Source organism: Rattus norvegicus, chromosome 12 (assembly GCF_036323735.1).
Source record: "Rattus norvegicus strain BN/NHsdMcwi chromosome 12, GRCr8, whole genome shotgun sequence".
In the NCBI taxonomy this organism is placed as follows: domain Eukaryota; kingdom Metazoa; phylum Chordata; class Mammalia; order Rodentia; family Muridae; genus Rattus; species Rattus norvegicus.
In genome coordinates, this window is record NC_086030.1 from 3,491,485 (window position 1) to 3,506,580 (window position 15,096).

General features: G+C 38.1%; 1 pseudogene; it reads right to left on the reverse strand.

Annotated features, from left to right (window-relative positions):
* LOC134481245 (ralA-binding protein 1-like) overlaps positions 1–15,096 on the reverse strand; it is a 48,747-nt pseudogene that overhangs the window by 24,546 nt on the left and 9,105 nt on the right.

Sequence of the window (15,096 nt, forward strand, 5' to 3'; positions counted from 1 at the left end):
CTAGGAAAATGAGTTTGGGAAGCAGCACAATTATTTTTATAAAAATTAAAATTAGTGAGCACTCTTATCATATCAGGGTTTGTAAATACTTAGATGGCATACAGATATAGAGTGTTGAATTCTTTAATGGTGATAGATCTAGGGATCCAAAATGAATATTTTAGAAACAAGATGCCATTTCTTAACACTCCCAGGAAAAAAACAACGTACTTGTACTATTAGCTCTCTACTGCCTCTCACATTTAGAATCTGCTCCAGAGACCTAGGAAGACCGCAGCAAGAATATAGCATGAAATCAAAGCATAGTAATCGGACAAGAAACCACTGATGTACTAGAAATCTAATAAATAACCAGACAGTGAGTACATAAGTATATTTTCATGAAGATAGTATCTATATTATCAGTTATCTTTGATGAGGACTGTAAGTATCTAAGAAACAGTCCCTTAAATGAGAAACAAGAAACACAGCACATGTGCTCTCTCCCTATCCATAACAACCTTGAACCCAAACCTAAGAAAACCACTTCACAAGCCATCTCTTTTACAAAGGTTTCATTCATTATTTTTTAATTTTTACTTTTTATTAATCAACTGCTATGCATAATCTATTACTTTGAAAATAATATGAGTGATTGTGTCTATGTCTGTGGTGCATTTGCATGTGTGTGTGCCTATGTGTGTGTATGTGTGTGTGTGTGTGTTTGTGCATATGTTTGAGTGCTTCTGATGATTCATCCAAGACACCAATGTTACATGTCAGCTTAGTAGAATTTTATGAAAAGGACAACTTATACTAACTGACTTTGTATCTTTTTATGCAGAGGCTAACAATTATGCAAAAACATCTTAGAATATGAAAAAAAACCAGCTGTGATCTTGTGGTTGGAATGTAACAAGAAAGGAAAAATTTAAGGTTTTGTTCAGAATGTAAAATTAATCACCTATGGGTGAATATAGATCAGGGCTCAGAAATCATACATCCCAGAAGGAAATAATCACCTGCAAGTTTCCTTCTTACACCAATATGGCACATTGAAATATGTATATATATTTATAAACCACATACTCATAGGAACACACACACACACACACACACACACACACAGAGAGAGACAGACAGACACACACACGGTAAGCATAGAACATTTAAAGAAAAGTAAAGCTTCTGATATTTTGATGAATGTCTGAAAACATTGGTATAATTTTAAGACAACAAAGTTTTATTATAAAGAATTCCGCACATGAGATAGAGTAATAATTCACATGGGACTTTAATTCACATTATTTTAAAATATTTTGTTTTCAGAGCAATAGAAACATATTAATGTCTAATTAATATTTGCAAAGATGTGTACATCTCTTTCTGATGTTGATTTTGTTTGTAATACAGATTTCAAGACAAAGAGACTTTTTAAATAAAATATTTCTACAAATAACATTTTTAAAGCATGAAAACTAAAGTAGAACTAGTAGTTTATTTATATATGCTAAAATATTTCTTGACTCATGATGAACAACAGAAATGTAAACAATTCTTAAGAGAGAAGATCAACCTTAGAATAGTTCACAAGCTCCTTCTATGAGGAATAAAATGTTTTAATTTTTCAAAAACAAATAAAAAAACTTTTAATGTAAGTATATTTGCCTATATCTTCAGATAGAAATAATAACTATAAACATTGAAATTACATATTAATAGACTAAATGTGCTACAGTGAGCTGATACTATCACTAACAAGGCATGAATTTTAAAACAGATTACTAAAATAATGGAGGCATGTAGTAAAATGCTGTCCCCCAGGCATGGCATAAGCATTGACTCATGAGGACAGTGCAGTTGTTTTCTATACAATGCTAAGAACAAAAGTTAATATTTTATACATTGGTAATTATTAAAGTCAAGAAAAGGAAAGAATATGAATATAGTGAAAGGTTTGGGGATATCTTGTGATTGTGCAGGTGATTTGGCATTTCTGTACTTACATGAAATTATCGAATAAAGATAATTCTAAAATCATCTGCATCTATCTATTTTAAAATATAAGCAGTGTCTGAGAGATCTGCATTCAATCTTAAGAGTAAAGAAAAAAAATAGGTGGAAAAATCCTAATATAAAAATAGGATTAAAACATTTTCCTAATTTATCCATAGAAAAACTTTACAGGTTTATCTTAAGTGTAATGAAATACATTGATGATTCAAAGAATTTTCAAATGATAAAAGGCTAAAGTATAAGCAAAAAAATCAAAGAAAACTAATAAAAAATTGATATATATTTTATATATCAATTATATAGATATATAATAGTATAAAATCTATTTTATACTATTTTTAGTTACTGTTTTGTGTTACGTGGACCTGGTATGAGTAAGAAATTGCTTGGTGATCTAAAATATCTTCATTATATTTCCCTTTGTAAGTCTAGTGCAGTGTCCACAGTGACATGTTAGAACACTAACTCTAGGTCCATTTTGTACCCATTAGCTGTCCCCGCCAGAGGGGACCCAGTTATTCAGGGTCCCGAAGAGGCTTTCTACCTTTCAGGTAGGGGGAGTGTCCTTTGTGAAACACAGAGGAGGGGGAGATGAGGATATAGGCAGTGATAGCTGGAGGCAAAGAGGTCAGGTGCTGGAGACACTGGGTGTTGACTGAGGAGATAACTGGTATCTGCTAAGGGAGCTGAGGCATCCCTTGAATGTTATCTTCCTGTGCCGTAAATTCATGGGAGAGGCTTTCATTCAACAATCTTAAGACTTATGGCAGTCATCTTAGGGGTGAATATCTGTGGCCAAACAGCCCAGAGTCACCTAGTCACTTTGAGCCATGCACTTCAAAAAGCAGCTAGCCCCAAATCCAATATGGCTCCGTGCATCTCCCCCATTTTTCTTTTTTAAAAAACCATTAGGTGGAAGTAGTGGTCTGAGAGAGATCAAACATGCCTCACAGAGTGCTTAGCTCGGCCATGGTGAGCCACTCTTGCAGTCGGGACAGCACCCCAATGGCTAGGAATGAACTTATGCTGTAACACACCATTCTGGGCTATACGTGTGTGTTTATTGGGGGAGAAACTGGGCAGAGAAGCATTGGACCGGCCCGAACGTTTAAATGGGGTGTAGCCACCTCTGTCTTAGGATCGACCTCTCAAACCCCAGCCTTATCCGTCATAGGATCACCTTGTCGCCCCCAAGGTTCCTGTCTTAGATTGGTCAAGGGTCAGAGGAAGTTGCCCGTCCCTGAGGATAGCTACATTGGATCATCTTCTCATTCCTCTTATTTGAGCCCAGGGGCGAAAGAGTAGGGGCCAGATGGCATTAATATAAGAGATTGTGGAAATTGAGCCTCTCCCGATAAGTAGTGGGCACTTCATCTGGTTCTCCTCAGCTGCTATGGCCATACCACCAAGGGCCTAGTCAAGCTTCTCCTGTAATAAAATTTAGAATTCCCAATTGTTAGCTACTACTCCAGAAAGTTCACCCACTGTGCTTGCCTAACAATAGATTGGGGGAGGGTAACTCCAGACACTGCAGACACAATGGCTGCAGCAGTAATGGCTGCTACAATAGCAGCGAAAGTGCCAAGGTCTTTCCCAGGACAGTTCAGGATCGGTCATTCTTTTCTGGAACAAGCAGCAGGCAATGGAACCATGTCTGAGATCTGCAGAACCAGGGCAGAATTCCCTAGTCCACAGCAGCTTCATGCAGGTGGCATTCCTTTGAAGCTACTGACTGCAAAATGACAACACCAGTTAAGGCAGCAAGAGTCACCAGGGGAATGAGGGGGGCAGGGGTAACAGCTGGAGTCCAGTCTTCTCCAGCAAACAGCAGTGCACAGAGGGTTGGAGCGCAGGCCGCGGTGGGGCGGGACACACGCAGTGGTAACACTGACTGCAGCAGTGCCAAAATCTCTGTGATGACAAAAGATGAGGGGGAATCTTCCATCTTCCTCTCAGGGCAGAGGAATGACTTCAGGGACCTGAACCACAAGAGCTGAATCTTCATGCTCCCAGGCTCAGCATGGCAAACCAGCCACTCGGGCAGCTGGCAAAATCCTGTAGCATCCTGTAGAAAAAACACAAAGATTCCCTCTTCCTCATATAAAATATCTGAACAGGATCATGCCAATATGTCGATCTTTCTATTTCACCTAGGCAGAAGTAAGCCTAGTTGTAAGGTGCCATAAATTCAGAGTGTTCCTTGGCATACAAATTTTAAAATTGGAAATAAAAGGAGTATTATTAAATAATTGTATAGCATACAGGGATGTAACTCCACCCTTTTTTATTTATTAAGATATCATTAAGATATTATTTATTAAGATAAGTACTTCGAGGATTAAATTGAGGAGACTGAGCAATTGTATTTATAAATTGACTTTAATACCAAATTATTATCTCCAGCATTATTGTTTTGGTGATATAAAGAATGAGATTTTTTGACTAATTGTTCTTATGTAAGGCCTATAATCTGCGTGGTATCATAGTCCTCCCTTCCTAAGGGGTCCAGGCAATCCAGTTTGAGTTCTTAAATGGCCTATAAAGGAACAGTAGTACTTAGTGCTCTTAACCACTAAGCCATCTCTCCAGCCCCCTGCCAGCTTTATTTACCTAAACATAAGCATTAATTAGAGATGCCAAATACTATAAATACTGTCCAGATTTAGTCGCACTAGAAATCCCTGAGCCAGCAGGGTGAGGCTGGGAGTTGAAAGTAAGCAAATGGAGTCTTCCTCTATTCGTGAGGGTTTGTTATCAACTCCATTACCATTTTCAAAGAGCTGGGTCTATAGTTTTGTTTAGTTGTCCGAGTCAGAGCACTGAAAGGACACTGAGTTGTCAAACATTCACACTGAAATCATCACTCACTGATTGCAAGTAGAAAACCTGCCTCTAATATAGCATTAAGTAATTGTATAATTTGAGGGCTAGTAGTATCTAAAAAAGGAAACTTTTTAATCAACTGTAAATCATAAGGCACATATTGGCTATCAGTATATGAATTGAAAGCTTGATTTTTTTTAACATTTTAAAAACTGGCTACAGTTAATTAATAATCTGTGCTGAAGCAGGGGAAACTCAAGAGAATAAACAAGTGATCCAATCATACATGTAGCCTTTTCATTAGATGAACCACCTATAAATACAGTAAGCTCATTTTCTATGGGTTGCATGCACAAATTTATAGGAAGTACAAAAGCATGTAAAGAGTAAAATTATCACTTTTGCCTGAAATTTGTATATGTAATAGGCCAAATATCAGTATTTTGTAATAACCAATTTAATTGCTGTTTGGAATAAGATATGTTTTACCAGGTTTCTTTTTAAAATACTTCCATGACTCTAGTCGACAATTCTGTATTAACACAACTGAAGCTTTATCTCCAATGTGCATAACAAAGACCTAAGTCCTCTGGTAATGTGAGGTACTTAGCCAACTAACATATACTTAGAAGCTTATAATTAGCTTCAAATATTCTTTTCTGGAGTAGTGCAATAGCTACTCCCCAAATATTAAAGCTCATTTTGAGAGCAAAGTTTTGTAGTAAAAATTTCCATATACACTGAAAGATTCAATGTTCTAACTTGAAGAAACGACAAAATTACATAATATAAGGCTATTAGCCATTCTTTTGTAAAATTTTTAATGATACCACTTTATGGGCTCTCTAAAATTATAAGCAAGCTCACGAAATGAAAACTCACAATCGCCAGGACGTAAATAAATTGCATAAAAACAATCCTCTAAATCTATCTTGAAATGGCAGTTGGAGTAGGCAAACTGGCTATAATGCTCTCACAAGTTCCAAAACCTCATCAATCCTTCATAAATCTTGTAACAGTCTCTACCTGTTTGATTTTTTTTAATTATAAATAAGTTTGAGTTAGTCAATGTAACACTGGCAATCCTTAATCACAATCTTTAAGTTCTCCTTGTAAAACCAGAGCACAGCCACAACTTTGGGAAGTCACCTGAGTTCTGAGTACATGACTACGCAGCTGCCTTGGGGCAGTGGAATTAGCATCAAAATACAGGTAACTCCAGGGCAAACCACAACTTGTGGAAAGCAAAACTCAACCTCCAACAAACTAGTCTCCAAAATCCAGTCTCCAAGACACCGAGTCTGTCCTTCATGCTAGTAAGTTTGACTGCCAATTCCTACATATGAACGCACGATGGTGCGGTCTCCAATACCTCAACAAAGAGACATTGCCCTAAAATCTTTTAGAAGCCTTATTTTTAGAATAAGAATTCCATAAAAATATTACCTCAATTTAAACCTGTTTCCCTAGGTTGGCCCATGTCACATGTTGTCTAGAATGACTTTATCCAAATTACCAGTTTTATGTCAACTTTCTGTTGCCAATGTTACATTTTTTAAACCATATCCAATAGCTTAAAAGCCAATAGTCCATAACCAAGGCATGTAGAGCATATTTATACATTTAGAACCAGTCAGAAACAAAATTGAAGTGGCTACACATGTCTTTAATATTTAGTCCTAGCACCATTTTTACTTTTCTAGCTGTGATTTTAAGACAAGCACCTTGTCACCTGCTAAGTCTAATAATAAATCTGGGATTTTTCTAAGAGAAACAGCTATCAGTTCCCATACCATAGAAGCTGAGGAGCTAGCTGTTGGCGCCTTTAAGATCAGCTCCTGCAGACGCTCAGTCCGCGGGCAGCTTCTCCAGCTGACCTAGGCTCCTAGCTACAAGTACAGGGCTCCAAAGGCCGATTAAAACTGTTTTTTATTCACTTGTTCCCTTTTTTTTTTTAAATGAATTAAAACCAAATCAAGTTACCATTTTTCTTTTGAACATGAAACATAAAACATTTAAACAACGAGAAACAAAAACCACAGACATAAACTGACAGACATGGACAGCTTGGTGCACCAAGGACAAACAATAGACATAGAGGGAAAAAACTAGATGGTGTCCCACCGAAGGGACCTACATATCGTACCTATGGAACCCAGAACCAGAAATAAGCATTTCTCCAATAGGAGCCAGCAGAGAGGCAGGACGTCTCCTGCCTTTCTTTTGTTCCTAGGAGAGCTCTGAAAGTTTTTCTCTTTCTCCAAAGCATCCATGGAGAGTCCGGGAGGACTGTTTTTCCCAAACCCACTCTCTCTCATGTCTAGGGTGTAAACTATCTCTAATCAGGGTCCAAAGACTAAAATATAACTCTAAAAGAACGCATATGCAAAAACACTTTACCATTACCTTGTCCCTTTTTTATTACAAGTTTTACTTAAGCTAGACCCACACTGCTTAAAATTAACCAGGGACACCTTTCATCAATAAAACAAAAAAAAAAAAAAAAAAAACTTGATTAAATCCTTTTTCTTAACTCTTAATCTTCTCTCCTATGAAACAAGCCTCCTAAATCCATACCTTCCCCATGGCAATTAGACGACAATTATTCGACTGCTCCTTACCTCCCTCTCCAGTGACGCACAAGCTATACGGCCTGAAGAGTCCTCGATTCCCGCTGCCGCTCTCTTATCTCCCTCGTCCTTTAGTCGGCCTTGCTTCGGAGTCCCTGTTCGGGCGCCACTTGTCCCTGTCAGCGGGGACCCAGTTATTCAGGGTCCCGAAGAGGCTTTCTACCTGTGGGCCAAAATGAGGGTGAAGAGAAGAAGGAGACCAAGCAAAAGTTCTGTTGTCAAGGTCTCATTTATTGGGGTGAACATTACAGCTTTTAAGGCTTTCATGTAGGGGGAGTGTCCTTTGTGAAACACAGAGGAGAGGGAGATGAGGATATAGGCAGTGATAGCTGGAGGCAAAGAGGTCAGGTGGTGGAGACACTGGGTGTTGACTGTGGAGATAACTGGTATCTGCTAAGGGAGCTGAGGCATCCCTTGAATGTTATCTTCCTGTGCCGTAAATTCATGGGAGAGGCTTTCATTCAACAATCTTAAGACTTATGGGAGTCATCTTAGAGGTGAATATCTGTGGCCAAACAGCCCAGAGTCACGTAGTCACTTTGAGCCATGCAGTTCAAAAAGCGGCTAGCCCCAAATCCAATATGGCTCCGTGCAATTAACATTTATGAAAGGCAGAGAGGTGGTGATCCCTGAGTTACAGTCTATTCTGCTTTACAGCAGGAAATGTCTTCAATGCTCTACATGTTACATAGTAGTTAGATTTTTGATCTGCATTAAACCCAATACTGGAAAGTGGAGAATAATATAAGCCTGAGAATAATAGACAACAATTCAATAGATATTTATGTTTATCTCAATGATAGAACTACTGTATAGTATTGTGATGTTGTGAGTTTTATCCTAAACACCATACACAAAGATGAACACACACACACACACACACACACACACACATACCACTTTTAAATTTAAATTTCTGAACAGAAGACACATACAAAGATATCCTCATGACTAGATTATTCAAGTAAACATGAGGATGAAAGCCATGACTTTGTAGCTGGTATTCAGAGGAAGGTATAAGGATGCATAGTAAGAGACTTAGAGAAAGAGCACAGAATGGAGAAAAAGAGCTAATATATCATTGAACACTTAGGTATGGAGAGAAAATGTAATGCTTTATGATAATATTATATAATAAAAATTGTTTACTAGAGAAATATTTTAAAATGAATAAGGAATAGTGGAAATAACACACAAATCTATATATAAGCAATAAGGACTCAGGAGGGGGCAGTTTAATTCTACTAATAATACTTCACTTGGAAATATATGCTGTTGGAAATATTTGGCTCAATTTTCAGTGATATAACAAAAAGTATTTCCTCTTTTTGGATCTCTAGTACGTGAATCAGTCTTGTTTCATGTTGCTCTCTACACATTACATATGAGAGTCCTATGTCTGCCTTGACTACAGATAATTTAATATAATTTAATTTAAAATAATTTATTAGTTCCACATAATACTGTCTAAATTCTCTCCCTCGGTCTCTCTGTCCCTCTGTCCCTCTCTCCCTTTGTCCCGCTCTCCCCATCCATGCTCTTCATATGTCTCCATCTTCCATTACTTTACAAACTGTCTCTCTCCTAGTCATGAACATGGAATATTAGTTTTGGTTTTGTATTCACATACAGTGTCACAGCATGCAATATCCTCAGTGAATATCTGCATGGGAAGTTCCATTTTGTTGGGTTTCTTGGCTTCACGAATGGATCTGTGAAATGCAACAAAAATATACAATACAGCAAGTTAATTAGGAGCTTATTTCAAACTAATCCCTGTTAACATTTTTTTCAGAATCATCTTAGCTTTCAATATAAGGAAATAAGTTCAGCAATATTCACCATTCGAATGGTGAATACTAAAAATGTTTCAGAAACAGATATAGTCAGGTAATAACACAATGACCTAAGTAGTATAGCCAGTCCTCAAAATGATGTACCTGAAACAAACAGAAGGATAGAAATTTTCTTGATCTCAAAGAAGGAAGCAGCAGATGGGTCGAATGTGCATGCTAGAGTGACATCTACTTAGTGGAATTTAAAATAAGATTTGAGAGTACTGTTTACTCTAAAGCAAAGAGGAAATAATAAAAGCAGAACTTCCACAAAATTAAATAAAATAAGGAATGGACAGGAGAATGCAAAGAATTTTTCCATTGACCATCTAATTAACAACTGATTTCGAGACAGAATATCAAATATATATATATATATATATATATATATATATATATATATATATATATACCGAAGCACATACTACCATTCCTACATCACCAAGGAATTAAAATATTAACACAAGTAAAATACCTTTGTAGAAAGAAATACCACCGAAACAGTTCTCTGCACCCAAATCCCGTGGGATGGAGAGCTAAACCTTCAGAGAGGCAGACAAGTCTGGGAAACCAGAAGAGACTGCTCCCTGCACACACATCTCGGACGCCAGAGGAAAAAGCCAAAGACCATCTGGAACCCTGGTGCACTGAAGCTCCCGGAAGGGGCGGCACAGGTCTTCCTGGTTGCTGCCGCTGCAGAGAGCCCCTGGGCAGCACCCCACGAGCGAACCTGAGCCTCGGGACCACAGGTAAGACCAAATTTTCTGCTGCAAGAAAGCTGCCTGGTGAACTCAAGACACAGGCCCACAGGAACAGCTGAAGACCTGTAGAGAGGAAAAACTACACGCCCGAAAGCAGAACACTCTGTCCCCATAACTGACTGAAAGAGAGGAAAACAGGTCTACAGCACTCCTGACACACAGGCTTATAGGACAGTCTAGCCACTGTCAGAAATAGCAGAACAAAGTAACACTAGAGATAATCTGATGGCGAGAGGCAAGCGCAGGAACCCAAGCAACAGAAACCAAGACTACATGCCATCATCGGAGCCCAATTCTCCCACCAAAACAAACATGGAATATTCAAACACACCAGAAAAGCAAGATCTAGTTTCAAAATCATATTTGATCATGATGCTGGAGGACTTCAAGAAAGACATGAACACACTTAGGGAAACACAGGAAAACATTAATAAACAAGTAGAAGCCTACAGAGAGGAATCGCAAAAATGCCTGAAAGAATTCCAGGAAAACACAATCAAACAGTTGAAGGAATTAAAAATGGAAATAGAAGCAATCAAGAAAGAACACATGGAAACAACCCTGGATATAGAAAACCAAAAGAAGAGACAAGGAGCTGTAGATACAAGCTTCACCAACAGAATACAAGAGATGGAAGAGAGAATCTCAGGAGCAGAAGATTCCATAGAAATCATTGACTCAACTGTCAAAGATAATGTAAAGCGGAAAAAGCTACTGGTCCAAAACATACAGGAAATCCAGGACTCAATGAGAAGATCAAACCTAAGGATAATAGGTATAGAAGAGGGTGAAGACTCCCAGCTCAAAGGACCAGTAAATATCTTCAACAAAATCATAGAAGAAAACTTCCCTAACCTAAAAAAAGAGATACCCATAGACATACAAGAAGCCTACAGAACTCCAAATAGATTGGACCAGAAAAGAAACACCTCCCATCACATAATTGTCAAAACACCAAACGCACAAAATAAAGAAAGAATATTAAAAGCAGTAAGGGAAAAAGGTCAAGTAACATATAAAGGGAGACCTATCGGAATCACACCAGACTTCTCGCCAGAAACTATGAAGGCCAGAAGATCCTGGACTGATGTCATATAGACCCTAAGAGAACACAAATGCCAGCCCAGGTTACTGTATCCAGCAAAACTCTCAATTAACATTGATGGAGAAACCAAGATATTCCATGACAAAACCAAATTTACACAATATCTTTCTACAAATCCAGCACTACAAAGGATAATAAATGGTAAAGCCCAACATAAGGAGGCAAGCTATACCCTAGAAGAAGCAAGAAACTAATCGTCTTGGCAACAAAACAAAGAGAATGAAAGCACACAAACATAACCTCACATCCAAATATGAATATAAAGGGAAACAATAATCACTATTCCTTAATATCTCTCAATATCAATGGCCTCAACTCCCCAATAAAAAGACATAGATTAACAAACTGGATACGCAACGAGGACCCTGCATTCTGCTGCCTACAGGAAACACACCTCAGAGACAAAGACAGACACTACCTCAGAGTGAAAGGCTGGAAAACAACTTTCCAAGCAAATGGTCAGAAGAAGCAAGCTGGAGTAGCCATTCTAATATCAAATAAAATCAATTTCCAACTAAAAGTCATCAAAAAAGATAAGGAAGGACACTTCATATTCATCAAAGGAAAAATCCACCAAGATGAACTCTCAATCCTAAATATCTATGCCCCAAATACAAGGGCACCTACATACATAAAAGAAACCTTACTAAAGCTCAAAACACACATTGCACCTCACACAATAATAGTGGGAGATTTCAACACCCCACTCTCATCAATGGACAGATCATGGAAACAGAAATTAAACAGTGATGTCGACAGACTAAGAGAAGTCATGAGCCAAATGGACTTAACAGATATTTATAGAACATTCTATCCTAAAGCAAAAGGATATACCTTCTTCTCAGCTCCTCATGGCACTTTCTCCAAAATTGACCATATAATTGGTCAAAAAACGGGCCTCAACAGGTACAGAAAGATAGAAATAATCCCATGCATGCTATCGGACCACCACGGCCTAAAACTGGTCTTCAATAACAATAAGGGTAGAATGCCCACATATACGTGGAAATTGAACAATGCTCTACTCAATGATAACCTGGTCAAGGAAGAAATAAAGAAAGAAATTAAAAACTTTTTAGAATTTAATGAAAATGAAGATACAACATACCCAAACTTATGGGACACAATGAAAGCTGTGCTAAGAGGAAAACTCATAGCGCTGAGTGCCTGCAGAAAGAAACAGGAAAGAGCATATGTCAGCAGCTTGACAGCACACGTAAAAGCTCTAGAACAAAAAGAAGCAAATACACCCAGGAGGAGTAGAAGGCAGGAAATAATCAAACTCAGAGCTGAAATCAACCAAGTAGAAACAAAAAGGACCATAGAAAGAATCAACAGAACCAAAAGTTGGTTCTTTGAGAAAATCAACAAAATAGATAAACCCTTAGCCAGACTAACGAGAGGACACAGAGAGTGCGTCCAAATGAACAAAATCAGAAATGAAAAGGGAGACATAACTACAGATTCAGAGGAAATTCAAAAAATCATCAGATCTTACTATAAAAACCTATATTCAACAAAATTTGAAAATCTTCAGGAAATGGACAATTTCCTAGACAGATACCAGGTATCGAAGTTAAATCAGGAACAGATAAGCCAGTTAAACAACCCCATAACTCCTAAGGAAATAGAAGCAGTCATTAAAGGTCTCCCAACCAAAAAGAGCCCAGGTCCAGACGGGTTTAGTGCAGAATTCTATCAAACCTTCATAGAAGACCTCATACCAATATTATCCAAACTATTCCACAAAATTGAAACAGATGGAGCCCTACCGAATTCCTTCTACGAAGCCACAATTACTCTTATACCTAAACCACTCAAAGACACAACAAAGAAAGAGAACTTCAGACCAATTTCCCTTATGAATATCGACGCAAAAATACTCAATAAAATTCTGGCAAACCGAATTCAAGAGCACATCAAAACAACCATCCACCATGATCAAGTAGGCTTCATCCCAGGCATGCAGGGATGGTTTAATATACGGAAAACCATCAACGTGATCCATTATATAAACAAACTGAAAGAACAGAACCACATGATCATTTCATTAGATGCTGAGAAAGCATTTGACAAAATTCAACACCCCTTCATGATAAAAGTCCTGGAAAGAATAGGAATTCACGGCCCATACCTAAACATAGTAAAAGCCATATACAGCAAACCAGTTGCTAACATTAAACTAAATGGAGAGAAACTTGAAGCAATCCCACTAAAATCAGGGACTAGACAAGGCTGCCCACTCTCTCCCTACTTATTCAATATAGTTCTTGAAGTTCTAGCCAGAGCAATCAGACAACAAAAGGAGGTCAAGGGGATACAGATCGGAAAAGAAGAGGTCAGAATATCACTATTTGCAGATGACATGATAGTATATTTAAGTGATCCCAAAAGTTCCACCAGAGAACTACTAAAGCTGATAAACAACTTCAGCAAAGTGGCTGGGTATAAAATTAACTCAAATAAATCAGTTGCCTTCCTCTATACAAAAGAGAAACAAGCCGAGAAAGAAATTAGGGAAACGACACCCTTCATAATAGACCCAAATAATATAAAGTACCTCGGTGTGACTTTAACCAAGCAAGTAAAAGATCTGTACAATAAGAACTTCAAGACACTGAGGAAAGAAATTGAAGAAGACCTCAGAAGATGGAAAGATCTCCCATGCTCATGGATTGGCAGGATTAATATAGTAAAAATGGCCATTTTACCAAAAGCAATCTACAGATTCAATGCAATCCCCATCAAAATACCAATCCAATTCTTCAAAGAGTTAGACAGAACAATTTGCAAATTCATCTGGAATAACAAAAAACCCAGGATAGCTAAAGCTATCCTCAACAATAAAAGGACTTCAGGGGGAATCACTATCCCTGAACTCAAGCAGTATTACAGAGCAATAGTGATAAAAACTGCATGGTATTGGTACAGGGACAGACAGATAGACCAATGGAATAGAATTGAAGACGCAGAAATGAACCCACACACCTATAGTCACTTGATTTTTGACAAAGGAGCCAAAACCATCCAGTGGAAAAAAGATAGCATTTTCAGCAAATGGTGCTGGTTCAACTGGAGGGCAACATGTATAAGAATGCAGATCGATCCATGCTTATCACCCTGTACAAAGCTTAAGTCCAAGTGGATCAAGGACCTCCACATCAAACCAGACACACTCAAACTAATAGAAGAAAAACTAGGGAAACATCTGGAACACATGGGCACTGGAAAAAATTTCCTGAACAAAACACCAATGGCTTATGCTCTAAGATCAAGAATCGACAAATGGGATCTCATAAAACTGCAAAGCTTCTGTAAGGCAAAGGACACTGTGGTTAGGACAAAACGGCAACCAACAGATTGGGAAAAGATCTTTACCAATCCTACAAGAGATAGAGGCCTTATATCCAAAATATACAAAGAACTTAAGAAGTTAGACCGCAGGGAAACAAATAACCCTATTAAAAAATGGGGTTCAGAGCTAAACAAAGAATTCACAGCTGAGGAATGCCGAATGGCTGAGAAACACCTAAAGAAATGTTCAACATCTTTAGTCATAAGGGGAATGCAAATCAAAACAACCCTGAGATTTCACCTCACACCAGTGCGATTGGCTAAGATCAAAAACTCAGGTGACAGCAGATGCTGGCGAGGATGTGGAGAAAGAGGAACACTCCTCCATTGTTGGTGGGATTGCAGACTGGTAAAACCATTCTGGAAATCAGTCTGGAGGTTCCTCAGAAAATTGGACATTGAACTGCCTGAGGATCCAGCTATACCTCTCTTGGGCATATACCCAAACGATGCCTCAACATATAAAAGAGACACGTGCTCCACTATGTTCATCGCAGCCTTATTTATAATAGCCAGAAGCTGGAAAGAACCCAGATGCCCTTCAACAGAGGAATGGATACAGAAAATGTGGTACATCTACACAATGGAATATT